We start from the raw sequence: 20,217 nt of genomic DNA on the forward strand, positions 1-20,217 counted from the left end.
CATTTCCTTAACTTGTGCTGCTAGATCGTTATTGCAGTTTGAGAAGGTAGGGAATAGCTTTTCAATAAATTATACTTGCCAAGCAAATATATTCTTTGTTAATTCCTTTATCAGAATGTAAGCAAACTGTAATTTACTTTCTACACAAGTGAAAAAATGTCTACAGCTGTTCAGTAAGTTTGCAAAACTAGACAACATTTACGAGACATAAGCTCATTCCTTCAAAAAGAAATTAAAACTTTAAGGACCTTTGGATGATGAAACGTGACAAGATTTAGCCATTTGTATCCAACCATCATTACCAATGAACGAACATAAAGCTGAGTTGAAATTCTATTGGGACATTGATGTTTGCGAATATGTTTAAGAGGTAACCAATTTCGTCGCCTCGTGTGAGATTGTCGCTCTGTTTACTGGAAGGCAGAAGAGTTAAATTTTAAGAATAAAATAATAAAAACTTCATGGTTTAGTCTCTACAGAAGGTTGTCTGATTATTTAATCCTTAGCCACAGTTAACAACCCCTTTCTTGAATGGAGTCCAGATAAAACTATACATAAGTAAACCTTTTGCTCACAAGTTAGTATGTGAACCAGCATGAGACTCGTTTCGTTTATGATAACGAGGTTCTTTCGATCTCTCTCTCTCTCTCTCTCTCTCTCTCTCTCTCTCTCTCTCATCGAAGTGCTTATAGTTATAGTTTAATTATTATCACCTTTTATCATGTCAGAGGATTATAGTATACGAGATATGTTGGAACTCGATGTTATATTCTCCGAATTATTCTTAAACTTTTCTGAGTTGAAGCATGTTGGTGTTATCCTGAATACCCCCTCCCCTCAAGTGTTTCATAAAATGTTGCCATCATACACTGTTAGTTATTTAAATTTGGCGTTATTCGAACATGCAGACTCTTGGCTGGAAAGCGGATAAGCTAACCATTCAATCAACTGGACCTGATCATACAAAATACAATACCTCTTTAAATAGTTCAAATACAAGTGGGTATGGTTAGGTGGAACACTCACCACGAAGCGTTGGTCAATCACCTAATCAACTTTCTGTACTTGAATTTTCAATTTTGGAGAAGGCCTATGGCCTCTAAAGAAATAGATTCTTTCTTGTTGGTAAGCTAGATTATTTTCTCCGACACGGTGTTTTTAAATTTTAGAAAGAAATTAAGGAGAGCTCTATTTGCAATAAAAATAAAAATTAGTGACAATTTTGAAAGGAAAAAAAATGAAAGAAAAACAAATAAGCTAGGTTATGTATTTCCTGACTTTTGTTGTGGGTGGATGGGGTACTTTAAACTAGGTTTCAAAACTTTGCTTAATAAATTTGGAATATGTGGTGCAGTTTTGATTAGTTATCAATAAGAGATTATTTTCAGGAAAAAATCAGAACTGTTTGAAATATATGTTGCGAAACTATCTTACTATGAGCAGTACTCACTAATCTTATTATTTTTAAAACAGACACATCTGCATGACAGAACCGCAGTCTAATATTGCGCGGCTCATAACAGACAGCGTCAGAACCAACAATAAACATTTTGCCATCGTCTCACAGACATAAGAATGGATAATTTAAAATTTATTTTAGGACAGAAGATAATTTAAATAAGTCATGTTATAATAGAAAGATCTTTCATGATCAATTTTAATATTTTTCTTCTTCAATTGTAAAGCTTTTTACAACTTACTAAAATACACAGAAGAAAGGTTTTAATTTGGCATAAGATACTAAAATAGAAAAGATTATGAATCCAGACATAATAAATTTCCCACACATTTCTTTAGTGTTTTTATATATATATTCGGCTATAAAATATGACTGCATCCATAATATACTCGATTTCAGTCGCCTTTTATAACATTAATTAAAAAAATAACACAAATAACGTAAAAGAATCGAAGTATACCTAATTATTTCGCCTTTTTGGTAGCGACTCTCCTATACACTGCTTGGAAAGAAGTCAATGGACAGCATAGTATGAAGAACAAAGAGCCATGACACCCGTGGCTCTTTGTAAGGTGTAAGACCTTCTTTCGCTGCGATGACTGCAGCAATTCTACGGGACATACTTTTCACAAGCGTACGATACCGATCAATGGGAAGTTTGGATCATTCTTCCTGTAGGCGTGTAATGTGGTCCTGGAGTGTTGTAGGGACGACCCTTGACCTTAACCGTCGCTCCAGTTCATCCCACAGATATTCAATAGGATTGAGATCAAGACTCTATGGAGGGCAGTCAAGTGTGATGATGCTCATGTCCATAAACCACGCAGTTACAGCAACAGCAGCTTTATGACACGGTGCATTGTCTTGCTGAAAAAAGACAACCGTTAGCTCCGTAGAAACCCACAAAGTAGGAAACATTGCATTGTCCAGAACGTTCAGATACCTATCGGGGTTCAATGTTCGTGGTACCACAGAGACCCGAGGCCAAACCAGGGAAAATAGGACCATCCCAGAATTTCATAGTTGGGTTATGCATTCTGGTAAGAGACGTTCACCGGCACCCGCCATACCCACACCCGTCCATCTGCTTGGTAAAGGGTGAAGCATAATTCGTCGCTCCGTAACACAGCTTTCCAAGCTTCCACGTGCCATTGTACAAGCTCTGCACCACTGAAGACGACGCTGCATGTTGGTTTGAATAATGTGCGGATTGCATGCTGCGATCTTACATTGGAAACGTAGGTTGTAAGCCTCAGTTCTGAATGTTTTTATGTAGGTTCGAGTTCCACTCGATGTCCAGAACTCCACATTCAACGCGTCGGCCGATTAATGGCGGTTTTGACATATTATCCTTCGTAGCATCCTGCGGTCACGTTCAGTGAGTAGCGGGTCATCCACTGCATGCACTTGCAGTTCACTCCCTGCTCCTCCATCTGAGTATGGTATTTGATTGTTGACCTATGACATCTGTCAACAGTTTGCCGAACAGATAGGCTTACAGCATGGCATCCTATCTCACTGTGTCTTTCAAACTCTGTCAGTTCCCTTCTCGCAGCCATTTCATCCGGACACAGTTACACTGACTTTGGAGCACCACTTCAAATTGCTCAAATTTATACTGGCTACAGAGCGCAATGCACCTTGCTCATGGGGTGTTCATTAACTTCTTTCCAAGCAGTGTATATTCGCAAATCGTAGTTATATTTTTGATATTTCTATTGTATTATTTTACTTAGTTACCTTGGCTGGAATTCTGAACTGTAAGTGAACTCTAAGTTCACAATTAAACTTAGAATAAAATTTTTCAATGTATCAATCATTTCTCATTTTTATGAAATTTTTACCAACTTGAAAATGAAAATGTTCCGTAGCAATTATCATTCTACTCGACAGTTTCATGTACACTTACTAATAACTCCAGTAGATGGCGCTAGCACTCCCTCTGTTTCTTTAACTCAGGATGGTTATTATAAATACATCGGTTTTGTTACATAAAAAAAAAAATAATAATTAAACCAAAATTTTGACTTATATTTTACATTAAAATATTTTCAATATTTTAATGTATTAAAAAGTCCTCTTTTCGAGGTCCCCCCCCCCCTCACAGGAACTGGAGGAGCCAACTAGAATCCCGAAAATGAACATTCTTTACTCTTATAGATTTAATTATTTTCATTTAAAAACAAAAAAAAACACTTCTGGTTACGAAAAATAAAACATGCTATTAGCTTACCGGTCATAGAGACACTTTGACAACGATAATTGTCGACACTTGCGACACCAAATGATTTGTCAATTATACTAAGGATATGAAACGTATGTGTGTGTGTGTGTGCGGGGGAGGGAGGGAGAGAATTACTGGTGAAGTAACTAAGGCTATGGCGCCAACTAAGGCCACGAAGTGTATTATGTCCGTAAGTTGCGTGTGTGTTTTTATGGCATTTTTTGGTCTGTTTTGAGGGGGGGAAAAATTCGAGTTTTCGTTAACAAAAAATTCCTATACTTCGTTATGAGAGTGGCTAACTCATCTTTAGTTGAAAAGTTCTGATATTGGATCTATCATGGGTTTCGATTCATAAGACATTGTGCATTTGCTTATTAGTTCGTTGAAATATATAACATTTATACATTATTTAGATATAATATTCAATCAAATGTATTGTTGTATTCTTTGGTATATATTTTGAAAGCTTATTTCTAAAATTTCCACAGGATATTCAATAATTGAATGTTGTTTAAAAGAATAAGGCGCCTACATATTAAGAGCATCACTTCTTCGTGCTAATTGATCAAGAGGTAAAACAACAATTGGTGAAATGACTTCAATTCACAATGGAACCTAACAGAGTGCAATGCGGAGAAACATACGCTGTTCTTATAACGACCTTAATAATGACTGTTTTTCTGTCTTTCTCGTTGTATTAAAAGTCCCCTCGAAAATCTCGTGTCCTTCCAAAAAATAAAAATAAATAAGAAAAGAGTTGACTGTAAACCCTTTTTTTATTCGCAGAAAGTTTTCTTCAATTTCATGACACGCCAATCCACCCACCAAAAAATATCCCCTTTTTTTCTTTCCTCTCAGATTTCCATACATTTCCTCTTAACACCCCCCAAAACAAAAATTCTTGTCGTGTTTCGATACTTTCCACTTCACAGCGTTCGCAGAAGAACGCTCAGGAGATGCGGAAAATGGCGCCCATTATCTCGGGGCAAAAGACGCTGGTGACGGGCAACTGCTGCGAGCTAAGTCCTCTGTCGGACGCAATGGTGTGACAGGATGTCGGAATAAAGTACACGCTCCGCGCGACACGACTGAACGCAGGCAGAGACGCGGGATGGGGAAGACGTGCTTAAGATGCTGAGGACATCCGCCAAGATCAGTGGAGCTCAGAAAAACAGGCCATCAAGGCCCGGTGACAGTTGCAACTAAAGAGAGATGCTTTGGAACTTGTATGGGATCACTTGTTGTAGCCTCGCTTAAGGACTGCTAAAGCACGGGGGGGGGGGATCTAAGGGGGAGTAACACGGGGGGGAAAAGTGATGTGGTGTCGTTTTGACAGAAAAGGAAATATCATCACTTGCGAGGCCAACACCAAACATGTCCTCTGTGACATTTCTTACAAATCAGCGTAACATTACATTTCCACAAATGAGCCGTGCAGACATAAATGGCTATGCAAACGCAAGTCGTTACTGCTAACCCTTCTAGGCAAATATTACATCGTGTTGTCACTCACTCCTAAAATCAAAACTCTTTCTTGTGGATCAATCATGTTCCCCGAGATGACCAATGCAGGATAAATAAATGGTTGAAATTTAGTATCTAGAGGGAGAAGTGATTATGCATTTCTCCAAGCAAGATTTGTCTCATTTCAGTTATTATTTCGTTTGCTAGTTTAAGAGGGAAATGACGTCATGCATTGTACTATTATGTTGTTTACACACAAAAGTAGAATGTAACTATAGTATTCCTATAGTTACATTCTACTTTTATTGATCTTATAGGAAATAATATAGTTGATATTTTAAGTTGAAAATCAGCCGTTAGAGATAAAGAATGCTTAGGAAAATGGTTTGGTGTTAAAAGAGGTAATGTATGCTTCTTCACTGACGTGTAGAAAAGTGGCATCCAATCGGAAATATTCAACTCAGCGATCTTTACTTTATCAGATGGCGATACTCTCTTAAATATATTCATGCATACTTTCAAGAATTTTTAACCAAACTAAGTGATGTATCGTCGAAGACTTTTCTTTGGTGATCCCAACCAACGTAAGGATTTTTTTTATTCCTTATTATTTATATATATGAGAAAGGTTAGCAGAACAGGCGTTTGATGTAAGATTGCTGAAAAAAGACTCCAGAAAAACGGGACCAAGATCTAGGTGAACTGAATGCTGTTAAATATGCCTTCGAATAACGAAGAGTTAATGAAATAAGACAAGAGGCAAACTGAGAAAACACAAAAGTTCTTTACGGGCAACTAGTGATGAAATATTACTTGCATTGGACTCTCATTATGGGCATCTCTTAGATGGGTGTAACCAAAGATGATGATGTCGATAACAAAGCTCCCAATATATCCTCGGTTATCAGTGCTTCATGAAAATCGAAGAATCTTCAGTTATTGCAAGTCTGTAAATACCGTCGATGACTGTCGTAAACAATCATTAAAACCTGTATCTGCAATATCATTCTTTTATAGTAACGCGACACCATTATTAGAGTAATTGAACCCAGAACGAATTAGGCAATGTACTTAAATTCTAACAAGTCAGAGAGCAACCGATAGTTTTGATAGTTTTCGATAGTTTTGCCACTACGGTTAGAATGAAAAATGTAAACCTAAAAATTACTGTATTACAATAAATATATTTTTCCCAATATACGTCTGGTCAGTAGTGTTATACAATGCGAAAAGAAATTCTTGAAAGGTTGATTAAGCCTCGATTGCGGCATTTCCATTTGTTATTGCAAGAACTGTTGTGATGTATGCGACAAATATACAGTATATTATTTGAAGAAATTTATCGAGTATGGATACGTTTTCAAATATAGGATTTCATTGCAAAATATAGTTCGTTTTGCGTGTTTCTTAAAGATTTGTAGGTTGTATGCGCCAGGGAAAAAGGTATTGTGAAGACTGTTCTCAAAGGACAGAGGTAGATGAGAAGTTTGGTTCAGTCTGAAACGGAATAGTATATGAATGCCCTGTCTCTTTGCTTTATGCCTCTTCTGTGGATATTTTAATGACCGTCGTCATGGTGACCTGGCCATTACTAACTGTTACTTGCTTCTAAATATTTAAAAATAAGAACAGCTGTTGGTGGACATACGTTTACTCTTCCACATCAACCTATAAAAATCTGCCAAATTAACTTTTCATCCTCCTTTTTCGGCTTATCGTCCTCTGTCACCTTAAATAGTCTTCATCACGTTATTTGCTCTAAGAAATACAATCTCCAATTAAAAAGAACATCATTAAGTTCCTTTTTTGTTTCTTCTTAATCATTTCGAGACAATTTAAGGCGCACTAAGTTCTGCAATCTCTCTTGGATAACAAACACTTAGATAAATAAACTATTTACAAAACAAAAGTTGAAAAATACGATCTTATTAAAACTACACAATAATTTAAAAGTTCTTATAAGTACTTTATTTCTTCTTGAGTTTCTTCTTTGAAGAAACAAGAAGAGGTACTTCAGCATACTAACATTTCATTTTTCAGGTTAATTGGAAAGTCCTGAGATCGAATTCCATCCAGGACGTTAAGATCCCTTATAAAAGTTCTTAGATTGGTCTGTTTTAAGGTGTTTCTTCCTGCCAAGTAGAGAGACCAGCTAGAACACGCGCAATTATACGTTAGAGCTAATGCTAGGATGTCATTTGTTCTATGGTTGTGAGTTACAGTACCAAGATTTTTAGATCCAGATGAGAATGGAAGAGGTGCATTTCACTTATATTCTAGACTCATCTTTTGGTCTGCGGTATTTGGTTATAAATTGATCGATCAGTTTTTTTAATATATATTTTTCAACCTGTGCTATATCACCAAAATCAACCTTCAACAATATCTCTGAATGATTTCCAGGCTTCTAGTTCTAGTTCTTAAATATGATTCCTTAAGTTTCGCTTCTAAATTTTGAAAATCTTGCGCCTAAGAATTGGAATTTAGGTCCATCTTTGTTCAATCCTGTTCCATATGCATGCCTCCTCCCCGGAAAAAGAATTTGTGAAACATCTGTATGTCTAGCAGCATCAAAATGACTTTTATAACTCCACAAACATTCCCATGTTAAGCCTCATTTTAGTAATACGTTTTCAGGAAAGTAAGTCCTGTTATATAAACATCTTAAGTTTATATAACGTGCACATATATTTTCAAAAGCCTTCTTCATACTTATTGCATGTGTAAGATGTACGGAAGAATTCAAGTGTTAGGGTTTTCCTCTTCGGGAAAATCGAATTTTTATCCTGAAAAATAGACAAACAAGTGTAAACAATACACCCAACAACAGACATAATACTTTGATCTCATAATGTATAGTGCTTTGGCTATAATTCTAAATAACAACAACAACATGAAAGCCTTAAGACTTCCCATTACTGTAATGACAAAAGTACTTTTAAGCTGTTGTCTTAAAGTCCACAAAAAAAAACTCTCCGAATTACCTTCATTAATTTCTCTATAAAGGCAATTTACATTACGACAGTAAAAAAATCCATTCTTTTTCTGAAAATATCAATTCAGGATTTTGTTCTATTTCTAAAATGAGACTTCTTTTTTTGTTGCTGGAGTTACTAAGTTCATTGCTGAAGATGACATCCAAACAGATGCAGACTGTTGTCAAGATAAATTGAAATCTCTGACATAATCGTTTATTAATCAGATGCGATCGTTTGACAACTTGATAAATGCTTTGATCGATCAAAAGGACTTCCTATTTACACCAAAGTAGAAAATCCGCCAGGTGGCTGATGAAACAGAAGCTAGAAGATGTCAAGAATGATGTGGATTTAGGTAGATTCTAAGCTTGCGTAAATCTTTGTTTTTTTTTAGAGAAAATCCAGATCCAGTATTTAAACAAAAGTAACAGTCTATTATAGAATATTTTGGCTCTCTCCAAATCATTAGTATTCCGAATCAATTGAGTCGAATAAGCTACAATAATTACAGTCCACCTTTCATCTGAGTCCCTTATTTCACAAATTCAGAGAAAGCTTGTATTGCGTACGATTTTTCGTTGCTTAATAACCGGTAAAAACCACACACAGCATTAATAGTACATACTTATTTTATTATTTTACAGCCATTAAATTTTAAATGTGTTACAAATAACAAACTATAAACTGAGATTCTACCGGATTCTACCATTTCTTGCTTGATTTGTGTATTCCCTCTCATAACACAACTACGTCCTTTTGTCTTCTACTTTTTTGTACTTTTCAAAAAATATTTATAAATTTGTAAACGCAGTCACTGACCTATCAGGAATGATAATAGTATATACAAAAATATTATATTAAACAAGTTTAGTAAATGAATCTGAGAACCTGCTCTAGCTACCAAACTTGGAACTTTTGGAAGCCAATTTATGAGTCCAATAAACAGGAAGGTTCTTTCTCATCAGCAATAAAAAAAAATCATCTAACGCCTTCAAAGAATTCACAAATGTCCATACCACAACAAGGTTCGAATCAAGAGCCTGTTTTGACGGGAGAGCAGATTATTGTTAAAAAGCGATAAATGAGCGTTTTACAAATCATTTTTACCGAGGCCGTAAAAAAGATAGGATTCAAAACTCAATATGAGTTGAATTTTGAATTCCCATATACAAATTCTTCCTCCTCTCTGCACGAGTCGGTTTTAAAGAGCTTTGTAGAGTAATTCGATTTGCAACCCATCACCGGGCTATTGTACATCCCCAAGCAACACGGGTCGCAGTTTGAGAGAGTAAAAATGACTGATCATTTTTCAATCTTTGAAACTATCTTAACGTTCCGAGATCACTTTAAAAGCCACCGCACGAGGATGAATATTTCGACGTGGGAGAGATAAGTGGGAACAGGATATGGGGAGGTAGTCGGGAGAATTATGCAATAACTTCTGCCGGCCTAAAAAAAAAACTGTTATAGATGTTCACTCCCTTTGATCTCATTCCCACAACCCTCCCCTCATCGCCGTAGCAGATAGTTGGGTAGTGCGGTGGTGACCATCCAAGAAAAAGGAGACAGCCGTCCCTGTGCTCTCCCCCACCCCAATCCCCCCCCGTATGTCATTGACAGGTTTTTGTAGATTGACAAACGCTTCCTGCATTTCTGGAATGTTTCAAACCTTTTAGCGCGCGAGCTGGTTAATCTTCCCGCTTTTCGGTGGCTGCTCTTGGGGGTGGGCTGTCAGCTCGCGGAGCTCCAGACTGACATGTGCGGTGAAAACTGTACCCACTGCCATATCCTCACGTAGTCATTTACGGGCAGGGGACTTTAATTCCCCTAAAAGGCTGAGCCGTACCTCGCTCAGTAATCTGATTACGAGGTGCGATTTGCATTGACGAAACTTGAAAAACAAACGCTATCGCGGAGCTGCCGTAGCCACTGCATGAATCTCACATTAAGAGAGCGTCAGGCATATGTTGGTCCTCGCTCGACACGGCCGGCACTTGGACAAAGAGGAAGAAATGGGGCGTGCGTTGAAAAGTTGCACTCTAACGCGATGGCTTACACTTAAATAATCTCGCTCCCATCTCCATCTCTCTTTCTTTCTATCCTGAATGCATTTACAGAGAGAGAAAAGCTTTTTTTTTTTTTTTTTTTTTTTTTTTGCTAGCGACAAGACCGTGTTTGTTTTATCTTACTTTGCCTTTCTTTTCTTCAATGGACGGACCTTCGCAATAGATTGAGATTCGTTGAATTCAGCTCTTGGGGAGGGGGGGGGATGAGGGGATAGCTAGCACGGCACTAAGCTGAGAGCACGAAGAGAAAAGATTTTATTATTTTAAAAGGTTGACAGTGCTGCACGGAGGTACATAGGCTACTGGTGCTTTCACCTATTTTGGACAGAAGAATGCCGATCTGACCTGCGACCCAACAACCCGTAAGTAAGTCTTGTATTATACAATACTTACCAAGTCTAAGGAATTCGTCTGCGTAATAGTGATGTCTCGTGTCATGTGCATCTCCCACCCCCTCCCAGTCATAATAAGATGTGATACGAGCACCTAACAAATCTTTGTGGACTTTTTTTCTTTAAAGGGTTCAGCGAATGGGAAAAGAATCCCCCGCCCTCCTTCAGCTTAGCACTTTAGGAAAGAAAAAGTAAAAAAACCAGCATCCAAGTCATGGATGAGAATTTGCTACCTATATAAAATATAAAGTTCTGTATATGAACTTCGATTAATGATTGACAAATCGAAATTCATAAGAAATGCTCAAAAATAAATTCGTTTGGTTAGTTACTGTAGACTTACAAAAAAAAAAAAAAAATGAGTGCTTTAACGTTAATGCATTCTGTTTTGTAAACTGCGTTTGTTCTTCTAGCTGGCTTGCCTGTTTTGTAGGATGGGAAAAAAAAAAAAACTTAGTTTCCGAAAGGAAAAAAAACCAGGCCATCTCCATACGACACCGTCAAACTACCTTCAGATGATAAACCCTGATAAAAGTTCTTTGCATCCCATACGCAGTTCCGATTCCCAAAATATCCGATAAATGGAGCAGGTGATCTTATATGCCTGAGAAAATAACGGAAATAGAGGGCACTCTACTACACACAACTCAACTTCTCCCCTACTTAATCCTCTCACTAGAGATAACGACTGTACTATCAACACAACGCCATCTAACTCCCACAACCAACAACAATGGTATTTTTGTATGTATACTGTGTGTTCTCATGGCCGATTTGCTTGTATGCGAGATGAAAAACCCAATTTCAGGGAGGGAAAAAAACCATGCTACCTCCGTACGAGATAAGCTAACTCGCCTTCAATTGAAAAAGCCCATATAAAGACTCTTCGCATCATATATATATATATATATATATATATATAATCGGACCCGTGGGTACAAACCATTTCAAGACACCAAAAAAAGCAAGGCGATGATCTCACACCGGATAATGAAAATAATCTTTACCTTAATATTAAATACAAATTATATTAATAAATTGGTATTTTTCTTGAATTATGATACATATTCCCATATTCCACTCTTTTCGTCATGATCAAATTCCTGATATGTACCCACGAGGGATGTACAGCATACAACGCTAGTACTTCACACTACACGTGATCCTAGCAAACCAAAAAATTTTTAAAAATACAAAAGACAACAAACTAATAAATATTCATCAATTACTCCTCCTAATATCGGTCTATTAACTCTATTAAAACTGAAGAGTAAATAGCTGTACTCGTTTTTATGCAATAAACAGTTTCAATGGTGTGTCAGTCATTTCGGAATTGTGTTATCTTTGGGGTTTGTATTATCAGAACTTGCTCTTTAAGTGTGAAAAATGACATCGAATCATTGTTATAATCCCTAAGCCTGGTACTTATGTTTACAACCTCTAGTGGGAGAAATTCACATAAAAATATCAAAAAAAAAAAAAAAAAGTTACCCAAAGTTTGAAAAAATCCCAACTAGCAAAAATGGAAAAGATTGGTTCGCTATAAATTCCTCAGAAGTGCAAATCTGTGGCGTTTCGAGTCAGGATTTAATTGTGACTTAGTTTCAAGTGGATGCATCGTCAAGGGGGGTATAAGGAGGGGGGGAATTACCATTGCCCATTTAAAAAAGAGAACAAAAAAACGTACAATTCTTGGAGGCGGTGATTTTTTTTCGCTTAGCAACGAAATCTCTCGCTATTTTTACCTATTTTAATCGATGCTTTTTATCTGAAGACAGCAGCCAGTTCCCCCAACTTTGGTGCAAAAATAAAAGCGTCAAAAGCAGGCAGTAAAGCGTCTTGATTAGTATTAGACATTTGGCGCAACCTCTGCCAGTCTGGAGATTGCCGAGGTGGGAAAAGAAATGCGGGCAAATGATAGGACAATAGTCTGCACAAATGTTGTGAGGTAACTTCCCTTTCAAATTAGGCCTGCCAGAGCTCGGCTGGTATTTAAAATGTTGTTAGGAAAGCCGAGCCCGTTTCTGATCGGCATCCCCCCGCCAAGCCCATTAAAAAGCTGTTGGGCTGCAATACACGCACAGGGGGGATGGGAAGACACATAAGGGGGGGAGGGCAAGAACCTCATTAGAATTCAACCTGTCACAGCTGGTAAGATGCTATTGACGTGTCGTGGATGATGATGATGGCTGGCGCAGCGTCGGAAACAATGAAGTGAATCGAGCCTCCTGGAAACTGAAGTTACAATTCTTCGATGTGTGTGTGTGTGTGCGCGCGTGTGCACTACCTACATTGAATGGGGGGGGGGACAAAGAGAGAATGGGGAAGGTGGAAAGAGCATCGTTGAATTTCAATCGATTTGACCCACTCGGATGTCAAAATGGTTGATTTACTATTGTCCCCAAGTTGAAAAACCAACGGGAGACATTATTTTTAGCTGAAAGGGACGAAGTGTGGGTCCCAAAAATCGTTGGGGGTGACGTCATCAGTAGTGGGAAGTTCTTTTTCCATCCTTCCGCCAAATATCCACAAAACATGAATAAGAAATATACTGCTGTGTCTAGGGGAATGGTATATGCATTTGTAGTCATCTCCCCCCCCCCTCCTATTTTTTGTTTTCACTCCAAAGGATCAAAGTAGAGGGGTTCGGGAGCATACTAAAAACAGTCCACCAGAAAATAAACTTCAATAAAAAAAAAATGCAGAAGTTTTCTTCACGGTCTGCCCATCTAACCAATCATAAGCATTATAATATTCTAATTTTCTATTACGACTAAGTACTAATGACTTTCGCCAGATGGCGACACAATCGCTTACAGATTAGAGTCCTGTCAATCTCTTTCGATCAATGATTCTGTTTTCTCGAGATCTTTCACATGGCCAACACCTAAGACAAAAGCGAGTCCCAGTTATCATCCAAGCAAACAAACACTTGCGAAACGCCCTCACCGAAAGTGAGTATGTTTTATTTGTGTCGTAGAAAGTCGAAGACTGGAATAGCGAAAAAAAAATGGGTTCACAGTAAAAGCGAGCGTGCTGACGCTGAGATAAAAACACGTGCGAACAAACCCACTTGTCTCGTCAAGCAGCACCCCCTCGTACAAGGAGGGGAGGGGGGCTGATGGATAAGGTTATTTGTATATGTGCCAATGGAAGTGCCACCATTTGGATAAAAAGTCCTACGGTGTCAGATGGCAAACAGCCAGAACACTTGGGACGCCTTTAAATGTATTTATCAGCAAGCCCAGCCGTCAGTCTCATCCGCGAGCACATCAGTATCCCCAATAAAACGCAAGAAAGTGGGAACTATAATAAAGTTTGTGTTTCCCGAGAACAACTTTACTTCCTCACAGCAAAACAACTGTAAACAAACATCCAAAATTAAAACACAAAAAAAAAGAAAAATCATTTCCAGGTGAATCTTAAAAGAATTGAAGAGTATTTCGGTTCTGGATTGTGATGAAGGGCGATTGAAAAGTTAATCCAAGGTGGTTTTATGACCAAGAGCAAAAATAGAAAGAAAAAAAAAAAGTCAGCTTCAGTAATGCTGTTACAAGTTTTATGATAGGATTGAAAACAATTTTAAATAAGCATTCAACTTTGCATACTACGTTCTAAGGATGGTTTGTATGTTTATATGAAGTGAAAGTCTTATCCTCTTGACATATGCAAGGTGGGATGAACGACCTTTATGTGGATCTAAATTAAAACGAAGTAAAAACATTTTGAGTAATGGCTGTGAGGTATGGACCTTGCAAAAAAAAAAAACAAAAAAAACATTACGCATTGAATTTACACTCTTTTTGTTCAGATGATTGCGCGGACGTGCCTAAAAGGCAATATTAGTAATAAAAAACCAAAGAGATCTTAAGAACATGACTTGCAGCCGATGTCATATTGAATAGTTGTAAGTCATCGAGAAAACCAAACACACTCTTAGAAATTCGATGGTGAAGCGAAAACATGATGATGATAGTCGAGTGCTAAGCAAGTTCCAATTACTGTATCGCAATCATGGATCCGTACGTTAGTTTTTTAGAGAGGTAAGTGATTAGTACGTATACCATCAACATTATCATCAACAAAGCAAATATTCCGAACGAAACTGTGAGGTCGAGTGAATCAAAGCTCTCCATTTTTCCTACTCCTATAATCTTCCATTGTTTTTCTAGATCTTCAGTTATCTAGTCTCTCCACGTTTTTTTTTTCCCATGAATAAGATAATAAATGGATTAATAAAGGGATAAATGAATAAACGAAGATTTTAGTTAATATCCATTTATTAATACTATCGTGGATTAGGCCAAAATGTTAATTCCTCCTTCCCTCTATCAGAAATGTTTGTGATAAAGAAAATTAATTTTCCTTAAAAAAATCAATAAATAAACAGTTTTATATCCCCAGGCGTATAGTGAAAAACCAGGATCAATGTTTTTTTTTATTTTTAATTTCTTCCTTATTAGTACGTAAGTGCCTCAGTATAAAACGAACGATTGGGCTGAATGAATGTGGCATTTAAATTAGAAAGAGATGTGACTAATCTTGCTACAATTTCCAAACATTTACGCGATAAACTTCCAGATTACAATTTGCCACAAAAGTATGTTGCTCTACTTGGAGGACCTGACCCCCCCCCCCCCCAACGACATACCCTAAATGTGTCCAACTCATGTGTTGACAAAAGGGATGACGACAATATTGTCATCATCATCATCTTTACTGAGCTCATTTCAATTATTTAACTTGGGATAAACCAAACTGCGTTGCAGATCACCTCGTTCGAAGTCAAGAGATTCGTCACGTTGCATGCTCAATCGCTGTACGATGGATCCTTGAAAAGGGAACGAAGTTTTGGACTTCGTTAGAAACTTTGCCGTAGTAGCGAGTTTTTGCAAACCCGGCGAGGAAGCGAATCCGGATTAGCGGTCTGCAAACCCTCTTCCAAGCGAGTAGATTTGAGTCACAGGGAGGAGGGATCCACTAAATCATAGAAGTGGTGTGGCGACATTTTCCTAACACTAGCGGTCTGTGAAGTAGTCCCGATTAACCGCCGTACCGTATTTGGAAAAGGCCGTTTGGATGTGAAATGGGCCGCTCACGTACGTGCGGCAGATAGAGCCGTGTTGCACCAAATAAATCAGCGATAAACGCACGAAGTAAATGGCACGAAAAGTGACGGGGTGGCTGCCGTAGCCTTTCCGTTTTCTGAACTTTCGTCTTGTCGGGTGGGCTTCTCGCACGAGAAGTTAATAATAAAACCGCAAGGGCGTGTAAAGTGCGTCGGTAGACGCGGTAGTTAACAGATATCCGCGCACACCCCCTAACAACAAGTGCGGTGCTTTTAATTTATTGCGACGCTATGAATAGTGTTTTCTCGATGCACGCGCGTTCTCTCTCTCTCTCTCTCTCGGCGAAGCGACACTGCTTCGGAAGATGCTGGGAGCTCCGGACGTCCACGGGAGTTACCTTGCTTCGTTCGGAGTTTGGAAAGGGGGGGGGGGAGGTCGCTCTTTGTTTGTTCCCTATTTAATGGGCCGTTCCGAATGGCTCGTTGAATTTTTCTTCGTGAGAAGAAGGGGGGAAAGGTCGCGAGGTCATTCGACGAACACGAGGCGATGTCGAAAACAGGCCGTTAAATTAACGCCAGAACTTGTAAATGAGATCGTAAATGCGACGCCAACAATAAGTTGCATGAGGGATGGTCGTAAAATTAATCATGTCATTGTCGACGCGTGTTCGGGACCCGGCCGATTATTCAGGTGGAGCCCTCACGGGGATCCGTGTCATAAAATGCAAGCGCTGGACATACTTCCAGCATTGCTCCTTAATTATTTCACATTAGTGGACTTCGTCGCGTCTCCGCCAGGTTCCGTGCCCCCACTTGGCGACCCCTTTCTTCCGATGTCCATTTCTTTACGACACTATCTGTCCATTCCTGAAATCCATTTTCGGACTACTTCTTAGCGATGCAAAACATTGTTTTGTTCGCGATTTGTCTCAAACTGAGTGGAACAATCCGATCAGCGACTCCCCCACTAAGAATGTACGTCCTTTGCTCGCTGCTTCTTCGGGGTGTTCAAAAACGTCCCAAGTTGGCCTCTCCCTCCTCATTCGGCCATTTGGCCACCGACAGAAAAGCACTGAAGTTCGAACTCAGAACGAACAGAGAAAACGTTGAGAATTTTTTAATGAACGCTAAATTTATCTCTTTGTAGTTTGAAGATTCGCTTTCGTAAATAAATAAATAAATAAAGTTGCGTGAGAAACAGCGCAGAATCAGCGAAAGATTTTTGTTTGTTTCTCGGCAGACTCTACATTGGTGACTTCCAGGATTTCATTCGTTTCCGGGGGTTGTATAATTCTCCCTTTTATCCCTTTACCAACCTGAGAATCTTTCCCTGATTCTATTGTGAGCTATCTTCGTGATCGGGGGGGAAATAGGAAATAAAAGAACAAAAATGCTATTAAAAGAGGGAAACAGATAGAGAAAGAAATAAAGAAAAAGAAATGAGATGAGACTGTCAGCTGTTCAGACGAGAATTCTTCGCTTTCGTTCCAAAGTACACTCATCACAGAGGTGCACCATTTCTCGATCCAGGCAGACAGACAGACAAAGATCGTAAACAGGCAAATCAATGAATAAATGGATTCCTATGAAAACAGATCTTGTCGAAATTAAGTCGAGTTATTTATTGTAGTGCAGAAACCCGAGCAATTGTTTAAAGGTGTTCAAAATAATACAATTTTGCTTATTCACAAAAAAAGTCTAATATTAAGTACAGGCTGGAGATAATGAGAAGATAGTCACACCTGTGTGATCATAAGTGAATTGATTAGCTCATAAGTGATCGTAGCTAACATCAAACAAGCCCAATCTCCTTGCGTAATCAAAACCTGGTCCACACTGCCCTGTGAAAACAATTTGCTTTTCCTTAAAGAACTTAAACGACATCTTTGTTCCTGGTCTTCCCTTGCAAAAAGTTCTTGTTTGTGCTTGTCTAACGGTAGGGTCGTTTTCACAAGACACGTCACTATTTTATATTGTTTTGTACATCATGTCTCCTCTTTCTACGCAACCTATTAAGCCTATCTCTTTCTTCACCTATCAATTAAATATCAATTCTTAATTTGTATATCATGATGAATAATATTCCTTGGGATAATACAAGTATGTATAAAAGTGTAAGTGCCTGAGAAGGATTAAACTAGAGTTACTAATTGCTATATTTGTTCATATCTTGCTGCTTAAAGCTTAGCATGTCACTCTTTGGATTCATTAAACGTGGGTCATAAATCAGAAATAAGATGTAAACCAGGAGAAACTTGAAAAACGAACTCCAATTTTTATGAAATGCTTTGTGTCATTTTTTTAAGTATGATTGAAACCATAGGTTATAACTCCATCTCCCTTAAATCGTACAATGTGCAGTTTTTTTAAAAATAATATGCCATGACTGACGGAATCATGCCATAATCCATCATGTTTTATTTAAAAAATAACCTATTTTTTATTGCAATTTTCATTATACATCCTTTGTCCAAAAAGAAATCGAACTTTTCGAAAATATAAGAAACTAGTGGCGCCACCTATTGTATATTTTTGTTGTCGAAAGCGGCAACCTTCATTAGTGTTGTGTTAACTGTTTATGACATTTGTTTCATTAGAAGCCGAGTTATAGTGCCAAGAGTAACAGTGTGTTTTGACGAACGGTCGGTCGTCACGATATTCATGCCGTATGCGACGAATCGCTATCAATCGCTTCAAAACTTCGAGATAAAACTCACCATTGACCGTTTGGCCAGGCGGAACGATTTTTTTTTTTATGGATAATGCCCTTGGAATCGTAGAAACAAATCCACATTGTCTTTACTTTTGACTTCTCCAAGCGACTTTTTTTCGGATGTCCCTCATCTGGTGGTCTCCACTCGGCACTCTGGCGCTTTGTTTCGGACTTATACTCTAAACACCACGTTTCGTCACCAGTAACGATCGTTTCAAAGAGGTTTGAAACTCATTTTCCGACTGTTCGTCAAAAGACACTGTCACTCTTGTCACTATAACTCGGCTTCTAATGAAACAAAAGGCATAAACAGTTGACACAACACTAATGAAGATTCTAAATGCTTTCGACAACAAAAAGATACAACAGACGACGCCACTCGTTTCTTCTATTTTCGAAAAGTTCGGTTTCTTTTTGGACAGAGGGTGTATTTTTGAAGAAACGGATAATATAAATATTGGCCTACAGATTGCGTAATTCTGATATCGCTTTATTTCAGATAGATGGGACTCTTTTTAAAGCTGTTAGGACTTCTTCAGCTGAAATGGATTCCTTTATGAAATTGAAGGAGAAATGGTATTTAGTAAACATTCCATGCTATCCTATCGTACACCTTCTCTTGTTTGTCTGAGTCTACAAGCCACACATTCTAAATCTATTATTATAATCTAATTCCACAATCCGATATCATCTTTAACACTCGTTTCCTTACCTTACCTTACGTATCCTCTTTGCTCCCTGCGGAGCTTCGGGGGTCCTCAACCATTGACCTCCATCTGACTCTATTCAATGCTTCTTTTTTAATCTCTTAACACTCGTTTCAGCATTGTAATTATCCTATGCTTTGCATTTGCAATGTCAGGAACTACATAATCCCAGAACTTCAACTTCCTATCTATTAAAACTTCGAGATCCCGATTCTGAATTGGTTTCTTCTATCATAATCCCATATTTAATTGGATATCTCACACCAAAGTCCACAACCTTACATTTACTAACATTTAACTGACTTCCTTCAATCCCAGAAATCATGCTGAAGATGTTGCATGTCAGTCACATTCCTGATTACACTTGACTGTCTTTGCATTATCAGCAAACACCTATATGTCTTTTGTAATCCCTCCCAATGTCGTTAATGTAAAGACCGAACTATACACACACACACACACTGGACACCTTACGCTACTTATCCACGCTAATCAACCAATCTTTCCATCACCCACGTGTAACGAAATTCTTACACATTTTTTTTTTTTTCACTCTTGAGGAACCTTTCCTGTGCTGAGACTCAAATTATACAGCCAGCTGTTCAGAAGAACACTATTTTCCCATCCGTGTTGATATCTCATCAGCCCGAATACCGAATTTTTATTCAGTTTATGAACATTAAGGGTTTATTAACTCCTCCTCCCGATACACGAGTCTGTTCATTCAGTGAAGAGTTAGCACTGAGCTCCACGTTGCATACAGCAGATTGAGGTTAACGGCTTTTAGCAAAATTGGCACTCATTAGTTGAACAGTCTCTTCTGCGTCTTCCACTGCATAGCAACCGAATTCAGTAGAGTTATTCTTCTACGTTCATTCTTTATTTTTTCTGGGAACCTAACGATAAAGAGTTCTAAGTATTTTTAAGCAAGTGTATATTTATATCTAGTAATTAGTAAATTGTATGACTTTTGAGTCTTTTCAGCACTCTTGCTAGTGCCTTTTTCATCTCTATAATCATGCGATCTGTTTGTTAAAATAAATTACTATTGTTATCCAATAGTATAGTGTAAAAATAATAATAAAAAATTAAAATAAAAAGTTATTAACTACTGAAATGGGTTGGCTAAGAAGATTACTTGGAGTA

Source organism: Typopeltis vanoorti, chromosome 15, assembly GCF_054136105.1.
Source record: "Typopeltis vanoorti isolate ZY-2024b chromosome 15, IOZ_Tvanoo_1.0, whole genome shotgun sequence".
NCBI classification, from domain to species: Eukaryota; Metazoa; Arthropoda; class Arachnida; order Uropygi; family Thelyphonidae; genus Typopeltis; species Typopeltis vanoorti.